This window comes from Monodelphis domestica, chromosome 4 (assembly GCF_027887165.1).
Source record: "Monodelphis domestica isolate mMonDom1 chromosome 4, mMonDom1.pri, whole genome shotgun sequence".
Classification (NCBI taxonomy): Eukaryota; Metazoa; Chordata; class Mammalia; order Didelphimorphia; family Didelphidae; genus Monodelphis; species Monodelphis domestica.
The window spans coordinates 170,049,350-170,060,910 of NC_077230.1; the positions used below are offsets into that span (position 1 = coordinate 170,049,350).

The window sequence follows — 11,561 nt, forward strand, 5'->3', positions numbered from 1 at the left end:
CATGGCAATCTAGGTGTTATGAATGAATATTTAAAATATATATAAATTGTCTAGACTAACAGAGAAAGAAATAGAATAACTAAACAACCCCATATCAGAAAAAGAAATTGAACAAGCCATCAAAGAAATCCCTAAGAAAAAATCCACAGGATGAGATGGATTCACAAATGAATTCTATCAGACATTCAAAGAACTAATCCAATATTTTTTTTTGCTTGTGTACTGCCTCTATGGGACAGTATTTATTGCCCCTCCTGGTCTGGCAGACTCAGATGGGTAGAGGACTTTCCATTTTCAGTCTGAAGCCCTCAGGCAGATTATGCCTTTTTATAAGCATTTGAGCCATCTACCAAAAGTGCAAATTGTATTCCAAGGACTGTAGTGAATTGCAATATAATGCAGAAACTACCTTTGTCTACCAAGTCTTAGTTTCTTGGCAAGGATCCTCATCGAACAATACAACCAGCTACCCTTCTGAGGGAAGGTATCTTGTCACCACAGGAATCCCCTTGGCACCCTAGCAATGCTAGCCCCAGGAAACAGTAAGATAGATGTCTCTGCAGAGGCTTCATCCCTGCCCTATAACTAATCCCTGGTGGTGCCAATGATTGGCATGGATTGCCTGCTTTTAGATTTGCCATGAGCTTCAAGGCTAGTGACTTCCTTTGATCCTCAAGAGCCTGTGAGGTAGGTAGGTAAAGTTCTCCCTCTTTTTAGCCAGCAGGTGTCCTAGGCTACCTCTTCTGCCTGTGTAGGCCAGCCCTTGGCTTACTGCCCTCCTTACAAGGTTCTTTCTCCCATGAAACCTTCCTGTTCTCCAGACCCTTCCCCTTGTTTATGATCTCATCCTCTTTTGTCTCTCTGGAGTCCTTTCCTGTAGAATCCCCCCACCCCCACCCCCTTATTTGCCAGAAGCAGGGATATCATTCCATTAGCCTCTTAAGCCTTTTGGCCAGGATTTCACTACCTTGAGATGGAAACAGTGTAATGTAATCACTAATCTCTGCCTTGGCAAACTCTAGCATCATGGTCCATTCTGAAGCCACCAGCCTGCCTCATCTGACCACAGATACTTTGTGGCTCTCCCAGATTTCTCTTTTTCTCTGCCTAAGCTATCACCCCCCAAAGCAGGAATGGCTATATTCTGAAGGATCCAGTACAAGCTTGTATTGCTCCACATAATCAGTGATTGATTTCTTTGCCCAGGCCTTCCAGCAGCTGTCCCACCGATTCTATGCAAAAGGCTCAGGCAAAATGAAGACAGAGTGACTGATGAAGAAGCTTGATGAGGAAGCTGTGAGTGGCCACAAGGACCCAGAGGGGAGTGAGGGATACTTCAAGGGTCTGTAGACTATGGCTGCTAATGTGTACCCATCCCTTGGTTTATAGCTCTTAAAGAAGATGAGATCCAGTGACACTCCCTTGGGCACAGTGGCCTTGCTCCAGAAGAAGCAGAAAGCCCAGAAGACCCCATACATTGTAATCAATGGCAGCTGGAAGAGCAGGGGAAGGGGCCTTATTGAGGATGGGTGGGAAAGCCCTGATTCTGCTTTCCTTCCTTTATTATCTCTCTTCTTTCCACAGGAATACTATCACAAAGTGAAGATGTTCCATTACCCTAATCCTTTAATAAAAAATAAAATCCCCCCCTTATTTTTTCCTCCTTTGTTTCAGTTATGATTCCATTTTCTCTAGGCTTGAGCCCAAGGTAGGGGGTGGGGTGGGTACTGCCCTCTGCTGAGGCCATTCTAAAATGCCCCATTGGAGGCCCCTGTTTAACACTGGGGTCAGCCCCAACCCTGTTGGTCCTTTTCACTGGAGCAAGACATCAAAGTTGGAATGGCTTTACTAGGCACACTGGTACAAATCAACACACAGCTCTCTCAATCCACCAAGGGGTTTAATCTCTTACAGAGAAGAGTAGGATGGGGGCCCTGCCTCATCCACCTCCAGGGGGGTAGATCCACAGAGCAGCCCTAATTATGTCCATGGAGGTCAGGGTAGCCAGAAGTGAAGCTGCTGCCTCAGGTCTCTTCTTCACTCTCCTCTTTGCTCTCCTGATACTGTACCTGATTGGTGTTGACAAAGAGGTCTGAATCATCTTCTGAGCTGTCCTCTTCTGAAGACTTGGTTTCTCCTGGGAGTTCTGGCTGAGGTGGTCTGTTCCTGCTGTTGCCATGTTTCTTAGCTACCTCAGAGAAGGCTTCAGGTTAGAGTCCCTCCTTCTGCAGAGAATGGACATGATCCTTGCAGAGCACAAAAGAGATCTCGGCCTTCACCTTTTCCCCTTCCTCAATGGGATCCACGATGAAAAAGTCACCTCTTTTGATCCAGATGTTCTTGCGGTACTTAGAGGGCATGCTGACCAGGAAGCGCTGGCCCTGGGCAGTCTCCACTTCATGTAGGTTGTTGCCTGGGGTCCCCAGCACCCTCACGATCTGCTGCTGGTCCGAGGGTACTATGTGCTCCCCCAGCACCTCCTGCACCACCTGCTTCCCCTTGGTGGCCTGGGACATGCCAGCTCCTGCCTACTAGCTGCTGCTGCTGCTGCTGTCGCCAGCCCTTGAACTAATCTAATATTAAACAAACTATTGACATAACAAGCAAAGTAGTTCTTCTAACTTCCTCACATGACACAAATATGGTACTGATTCCAAAGTCAGGCAGGTCAAAAATGGAGAAAGAAAACTATAGACCAATCTCCTTAATGAACATAGATGCAAAAATCTTAAATAGGATAATAGCAAAAAGTCTCCAGCAAGTGATCACAAGGGTTATTCATTTTGACCAGGTACGACTTATACCAGGAATAGAAGGATGGTTCAATACTAGGCAAACCATCCACATAATTGACTATATTAATAAGGAAACTGACAAAAATCACATGATTATCTCAATAGATGCAGAAAAAGTCTTTGACAGAATACAACACTCATTCCTATTGAAAACACTAGAAAGCATAGGAATACAAGGGTCTTTCCTAAAAGTAATAAACAGTATATATCTAAAACCATCAGCAAACATCATCTGCAATGGGATAAACTAGAAGCCTTCCCAATAAGATCAGGAGTGAAACAAGGATGTCCATTATCACTTCTATTATTTAATATTGTACTAGAAACACTAGCAGTAGAACTTAAAGGAGAAAAAGAAATTGAAGTTATTAAAATAGGCAATTAGGAGACCAAACTATCACTCTTTGTGGATGATATGATGGTCTACTTAAAGAATCATAGAGAATCAACTTAAAAGCTTGTGGAAATAATCAACAACTTTAGCAAAGTTGCAGGATACAAAATAAACCCACATAAGTCATCAGCATTTCTATATATTTTCAACACATCTCAGCAGCAAGAATTAGAAAGAGAAATTCCATTTAAAATCATTCTAGACAATATAAAATACTTAGGAATCTACCTGCCAAGTCAAACACAGGAATTATATGAACACAACTACAAAACACTTTCTACACAATTAAAACTAGATCTAAACAATTGGAAAAATTGTACCCCAAAGAGAGAATAAGGAAAAAGTCGTGGACAAGAATATTTGTAGCTGTGCTCCTTGTGGTGGCAAAAAACTGGAAAATGAGGGGATGTCCTTCAATTGGGGAATGGCTGAACAAATTGTGGTATATGTTGGTGATAGGATACTATTGTGCTCAAATAAATAAATAAACTGGGATAATTCCATGTGAACTGGTATGTCCTTCAGGAATTGATGCAGGGTGAAAGGAACAGAACCAGGAGAACATTGTACACAGAGAATGATTAACTTTGGTAATTTGAATGCAATGGACTTCTCCATTAATGACACTGCAGTGATCCCGAACAACCTGGAGGAATCTACAAGAAAGAACACTATCCACATTCAGAGGAAAACTGCGGGAGTAGAAACCCTGAAGAGAAACAACCATTTGATTACATAGGTCATGGGGAATATAATTGGGAAGATAGACTCTGGGTGAACATTCTAGTGCAAACATCAACAACATGGAAAAAGGTTCTGATCAAGGACACATGTAATACCCAGTGAAATTGTATGTTGGCTATGGGAACAATGCGGGTAGGGGAGGTAGGGAAAATATATAATTCTTGTAACCAAAGAATAATATTCTAAATTGACTAAATAATAAATAATTTCAAAAAGACATAAAGAAACCATAAAACAAAATCAAAATTATAAAAAATAAGAGAAATAAGAAATGTCTCATTAAAAAATAACAACTGGATTGCAAAATAGATCCATCAGAGACAATTTAAGAATTATTGGGCTACCTGAAATTCATGACCCCACCCCAAAAAAAGCCAAGACATCACATTACAAGATGTTATCCAAGAAAATTGCTCTGATAGTTTTAACAAGAGGTTAAATAGAAATTGAAAGGATTTGCAGATTACTTCCTGAAAAAGTCTCCCATAAGAACTCTCAGCAATGTTATAGCCATGTTTAAGAACTCCCAGACCAAGGAGAAAGTACTGCAAGCAGTGAGAAAGAAAGTTTAAAGGTCATAGACCTCTAGTCTAGATTATAAAGGTTCAGACAATTATCACATAGAAGAATTGGAAGACATGCAATATGATACTCCAGAAGGCAAGGGAAGCATTTTTACAACCAAGAATCACCTACCCATCCAAACTGACTATATACTTTCAGGAAAAAGTTTGGTCTTTTAATAAAATAGAATATTTCCAGGCATTATGGAAGAAAAAAAATCAGATTTAAACAGAAAATTCTATTTCCAAATGCAAAATATAAGTGAAGCATAAAAAAGTGAATAAGTAAAGGAAAAAAAATTAAAGGTTTCAATAGTCAGATTGTTTATATTCCTATATGAAAAAATTAAATCTATACTATTAAAATTGTTATCATCATCATAATAGTTAGAAAAAGTATACATAGATAGAAGGTGTGGTAGTAAGCTGTATAGCATGTATGTAAAGGAAAAACTAGGGATCAAAAGTGGATTAAATTAAGAGAAATGGGAAGAAAGAAATAAAATGGGGTCAATTATGTCACATAAAGGGGAACTATAACAGAAGGTGGTGATGGGTAATACATAAACCTAACTCTCACTGGAATTGGCTTAGAGAGGGAAGAATAGAGAGATTTGTTGTGTTATAGAATCCTTTCTTACCCTGTAGAGAAATAGAAATGGAATAAAATAGGAGTGTTGTTGGTGGGAGTAATATAAGGTATGGAGAAATTGGGGAATGATCAAAAGACCCTACAGAGAAGTAAGAGTAGAATAAGAATACTAGTGGTGGAAAGGGGATTAATATAAGGGAGGTAAAAGTGGGGGAGTGACAAAAAGCAAAACACTGATGTGGAAGGAAAGACTGAAAGGAGAAAGGGCAGGATTAAGAGAGAAAATAAAGATGAAGGTGAATACACAGATGGTAATCATAACTGAGAATGTTAATAGGATGAACTCATCCATAAAATGAAGTAGAAAGGAGAGTGGAATAAAAACCAGATTCCTACCATATATTGTCCACAAGAAACACATTTGAAGCAAGTAGACACAGAGTAAATGTAAGATGCTGGAGAAGAATGTATTGAACTTCAACTGAGACCAAAAAAAGCAATAATAGCAATCATGATTCCAGACAAAGCAAAAAAAAAAAAAAGAAATAGATCTGATTGAAGGACATAAGGAAGGTAATTACAACATAATTAAAGTTAGTAAGGCAAAAAAGAAATATCAGTACTTAACATATATGGCCCAAATAGTATATCATCCAGATTTTTATAGGAGAATCTAAAGGAGTTTAGGGAGGAAATAGTTGTAAAACCATACTAGATGAATCTAACCAAAAAAATAATTAAGAAGTAAATAAGGAAAATGAATGAAATTTTAGAAATGTTAGATTTAATAGAAATCTAGAGAATATTGAAAAGGGATATAAAGGAATATGCTTTCTTTTCATCAGCACATGGTACACATATAAAGACTGACCATGTACTAGGTCAGAATTGGTGAAACTTTTTGAGATCTCATACTCAAACTGTGACTTCACTTCCTGTGATCCTCTCACATTACCCCAGACAGAAGAGGGAGGAAGTGCTTGCATTTAACTTCTGGGTGGAGGGATGGTCATGTGAAAATTGTCCTCAGGCATTGTGGAGAGGGAGAACAGAGCAGCTTCCTCTGTTCTGCCCTGGTCCCTGTGCCACACCTTTGCCAACATGGGACATAAAAACCTCACAACCAAATACAGAAAAGCAGAAATAATAAATGCAATTTTTAGATCATAATGTAATAAAATTATAATTGATAAGGGTTTTGGAGAGAAAAATAAAAAAAATTAGTTGGAGACCAAATAATCTAATTTTTAAAAACTGTTGGGCAAAGGAACAAATCATAGAAACAATCATTGATTGTATTGACAAGAATGAAAGTAAGCAGAGAGAAAACATATCAAAATTTATGGAATATGGCCAAAGCAGCACTCATGGGAAAACCTATATCTTGAGTGTTTATATCAATTAAATAGAGAAAAAGCAGATCAATGAACTGGGCATGCAACTAAAAAAAAATAGAAAGAGAACAAATTAAAAATCCCTATTTAAAGACTAAATTGAAAATCTTAAAAATCAAAGAAGAAATTAATAAAATTTAAAGTAAAAGAAGTACTGAACTAATAAATAAGAGTAGGAACTAATTCTATAAAAACAAATAAAATAGAATTTTGGTTAATTTGATTTAAACAAACATGCAAATAAAATCACCAGTATCAAAAATGAAAAGTGTGATTTCATCTCTAATGAAGAGAAAATTAAAGCAAATAGTAGGAGCTATATCACCCAAATATATGATAATAAATCTCATAATCTAAGTTATATGGATGAAAATTTATAAAATATAAATAGCCTAGATTAATAAAAGAGGAAATAGAGTACTTAAACATCCCATGTTAGAAAAAAAGAAATTGAAGAATTCATTAATGAACTCCCCAAGAAAAAAATCCCAAGGGCCAGCTGGACTCACAAGTTCATTCTATCAAGCTTTTAAAGAACAATGAATCCCAGTACTATACAAACTATTTCAAAAAATAAGAAAAGAAGGAGTCCTCCCAAATTCTTTTCATGACACAAATATGGTGCTGATACGTAAGCCAGAAAGACCAAAAACAGAGAAAGAAAATCATAGTTCAATCTACTTAATTAACAAAGATGAAAAATAATCTATTACTGGCTTAGAAATAGAGTAGGGGTAAATGACCTCAGCAATCTAGCATTTTATAAACCCCAAGATTCCATGGTTTTGCATAAGAACTCATTATTTGACAAAACTTCTGGTAAAATTGGAAAACAATTTGGCACAAATTAGGTTTAGATCAACCTCTCACCTTATCCCAAGATGAGTTCAAAATAGGTATATGACCTAAATATAAAGAATGATATTATAAGTAATGGTGAAAATAGAATAGCTTACTTGTCAGATTTAGGGAGAAGGTAAGAATTTAATACCAAACAAGAGATAGAGAACAGTACAAGATATAAAAGGAATGATTCTGATTATATTAAATTAAAAGGTTTTGTACAAACAAAATGAATTCAACCAGATTAGAAGGGATACCACAAACAGAAGGGGAAAACTGTAATTCTCTGATTAGTGTCTAATTTTTCTAATATATAAAGAACTAATTCAAATTCATAAGAAATCAAGCCATTCTCCAATTGACAAATGGTCAAGGGATATGAAAAGGCTGTTTTCAGAGGAAGAGATCAAAGCTATCAATAATTGTGAAAAATGTTCTAAATCTTTCTTGATTAGAGAAATGTAAATTAAAATAGCTTTGAGGTACCACCATAGCCCTAACAGACTGTCCAATATAACAGTAAAGGAAAATAATAAATTTTGGAGGGAATGTGGCAAAATTGTGACACCAATGCATTGCTAGTGGAGGTCTGAATTTTTTAACAATTTTGGAAGGCAATTTGATATTGTGGTCAAAGGCCTTTAAAAGAATGTATACCTTTTGATCCAGTAATACCATTACTATGTCACTATTCAAAGAGGTAAAAATGAAGATTGACCTGTTTGTACAAAAATATTTGTAGTTTATTTTTTTGTGGTGGCAAAAATTGGAAACTGAGCAGATATCCCTTAATTGGGGAATGGCTGAACAAATTGTGGTATATGATGGTGATGGAATACTATTGTGCTATAAGGAATGACGAACTGGTTCATTTCTTTAAGAAATGGAAATACCTACATGAATTGATGAGGAGTGAAATAAGCAGAACAAGGAGAATATTATACACTACCTGAAACATTGTGGGATAATTAAATGTAATAAACATTGCTACTAACAGCAATACAATGATCCAAGTCAATTCTGAGGGACTTATGAGGAATGCTATCCAAATCTTGAGAATGAACTATTAGAGTAGGAATGCAGAAGAAAAACATATGATTTATCATTTGTTTGCTTGAATATATGATTTGGGGTTTTGGTCTTCTAAGATAACTCTCTTAGAAAAATGAATATTATAGAAATGGGTTTTGAGTGATAATACATGTATAACCCAGTGGAATCGCTTGTCAACTCAAGGAGGAGGAGGGAAAAGAGGAGGGAGACAACATGAATCATGTAACCTAGGAAAACTAATGTGTAAATTTGTCACTGAAATAAAATGAAGGAAAAAAATTTAAAAAGTAGCTCTTCCAGGCAGAGAATTGCACTATGTATTTTCTAAGTCATTCAACAAATTCCTGTAGTGGGATATTCAAATTATGTGGAAGTTCATGAGCAAAAGGAAAACATGTTCCAGGATATTTTGTGGAGCAGTGGAAAGAACCATGGACTTTGTGTTGAGACACAAAATTTCTAGACTTAAGCCCTGACTCTTTTACTTACTAGTTTGTAGAAGTCATTATGTCTTTTTCCTTACTTATAAAACTAAAGGATTCAACTAGGTGTTATCAAAGACCTTTCTTCTCTTGTATAGTAGGATTCTGAGATTATAATGATTCTCCATCAATTTTCATTACAAGATAAAATCTCTGTCTTTAATCTAGGTTGGAGGTCTTCAAAAGCTTTTTATTATAAACCTTTATTAGCAAACAAATTTTGAACAAAGATCTCTGTATATTCACTTAATAATATATTATATATGTATACTACTATAGTTATTATTATATACCTTATAAATTATCTTCATAAATTATTTTTAAAAACATTTTGAGATAAAATTGAAATAATATTTGTTCCTACAGTCAATAGGGGACCTCTGGAGTTTATTGAATAGGGGAGTATGCTCACATTAGAAATATCAATTTGGCAGCTTTGTGAAGGATCAATATGAACTCAAGGAGAGACTTGAAGGAAAGAGTCCAATTAAGAGACTATTTCAACAGAGCAAATAAGGAGTGATATGGGCTTGAAAAAGAGAAGTAGTGATAGTAATGAAGAGAAATAAATAATGTGAGAAATGTTGTGGAGATAGAAATAACAATACTTGGCAACTGACTGGGCATGTGGAGTAAAGAAGAGAGAAAATCTAGATTTCAAGATTATAAACCCGGGTGCCTGGAAGGATAATGGTATCCGTGACATAAAAATGGAAGACTAAAAAGGGTGTGGATTTTAGGAGGAAGATGATGTAATGAAATCTTCTCTGTAGAATCTCTGTAGCAATTCATCCTGCTTATCCTGTGAAACTTACTATTTTTCACAGAAAATGAAATAATGGGAACATTTCTTTACTCGTTGGTCATTGCTTCAAGTTAAAAAGGCTTGGTTGCCAAGTAGTGCCTGAAATAGCCACTATATCAACTTAGGAGAGGGGATCAGAGGATTTGAGGATTTTTGATGATACAACTATGATGTATCCTGTTATTAAAGTAGGTTATAACCATCCTTAGGGGGCAATGCCTGGCATAGCCCCTGGGAGGACAGGGATGAGAGAACAAAGAATACTTGAGTGTTGAGAGTTAATGACTGAGTGTAGCATATTTGTGTTGAACACAAGTCCATAACTGACCACCATAAGAAAAATAGATACTCCTCATCTTTCTACAAACTGTTTGGTTAATCATACAACATTTATGGTTGTACTATGGCCCATAATTTTGAGACCACTGCTCTAAAGAGACTCTATGAGTTAACAGAAACAGTGTAAAAATAAAAATAAGATTCTTCTCTACATGTATTAGATGAGGAAATATTTTTAAAATCCGGTCTCCTACACTACACAAGATCTTTTTTTTAAGGCATATGACATCTCAACTCAAATCCCAGAGGAAATATATTTCAATAGCTTGCCCATTGTTAGAGGAAACCCATTCATTTTCACATATTTCTGTAACAGAAATCCATTTTTAAAAAATTCATTTTTTAATTCAGATGGTAGACAGAAGATGGTATTTCAAATATTGTGTATTAGCCTATAGTATGAAATAATTCTGAAAGTAAAACCATTAAATGATTCCAGTGGATTGGCAAATAATTATACTAGAAGTGCTATTCTTATTTATCATTCTTTTTAAATCTATGACCTAAGAGGACCTTAGAGAATCTCAGAGATAGAAGGGATTTCAGAGGTCAGCCATTACAAGAAATACCTTATCAAGAATTTCTCATACAAAATCCCCATTGTGTTTTTCTAGACTTTATAAAAAAAAACTGATGGCAAACCCATTACTTCATTACCATCTCCTCTGCCACTGTACTCTGTGGACCACTGCACCTTTTTGATGATTCTGTTGAGTATTCCAAATGTTATTTTGTTCTCTTTCTTTTACAATATGAACTCAATGAGAGCATATACTGTCTTGCTTTCTGATTTGTATTCTATAATATTTAGCACAATTCTTGGGACAAGTGTTTAATAATATTTAGATTATTTAATTTGTATATCACTTATTCATTTTGAAGGCATCCTATTCAGTTTGTGAATGGTTCTAAATGCTAGGAAGCTTTTCCTTAGATAGAACCAAATCTTATGTTTGTTTTTGAGTCATTTTTAAATCATGTACAATTCTTTGTGGCCCATTTAGAGTTTTCTTGGCAAAGTGATGGAGTGGATTTCAATTTCCTTCTCCATCTCACTTCACAGATGAAGAATGTGAGACAAATGAGATTACATATCTTGTCCAGGGTCACACAGCTAGTAACTGTTTGTGACCAGATTTTAACTCAGGAAGATGTCTTCTTGACACCAGGTCCAACATTTTACATACTATTCTACCTAGCTGCTAAAACCAAATCTAACTCTCTCCACAATTTCCAACCCCTTGGAGATGAAGAATTAGGGAAAGAAGAGAATATATTTAATTTCCTACCCAGAATTCTTTGAAGAATTTTTCCTTTTCAGTCTCATTCATCCAACTATTAGAAAACAACCATCATATACTGGTAAGATCCATTAATTTCTGAAAATCTCATGATTAATATGTGATTTAAAAGATTATACAATTCTGAATATATATGATTGAAGTAGTACAGGGCAGAGACATGTTGAATGATTAGAATAGGTCTTGACAAGGCTCACCAATCAATTACTGTATAATCTTTTCTGAAAATGTCCAGAAAAATCAACTAATTCTTGGT

At 35.8% G+C, this 11,561-nt stretch overlaps 1 pseudogene; it reads right to left on the reverse strand.

Annotated features, from left to right (window-relative positions):
- Positions 1-2,002: 2,002 nt before the first annotated feature.
- Positions 2,003-2,516, reverse strand: LOC100022473 (probable RNA-binding protein EIF1AD; annotated as a pseudogene).
- Between the last annotated feature and the right edge of the window lie 9,045 nt (positions 2,517-11,561).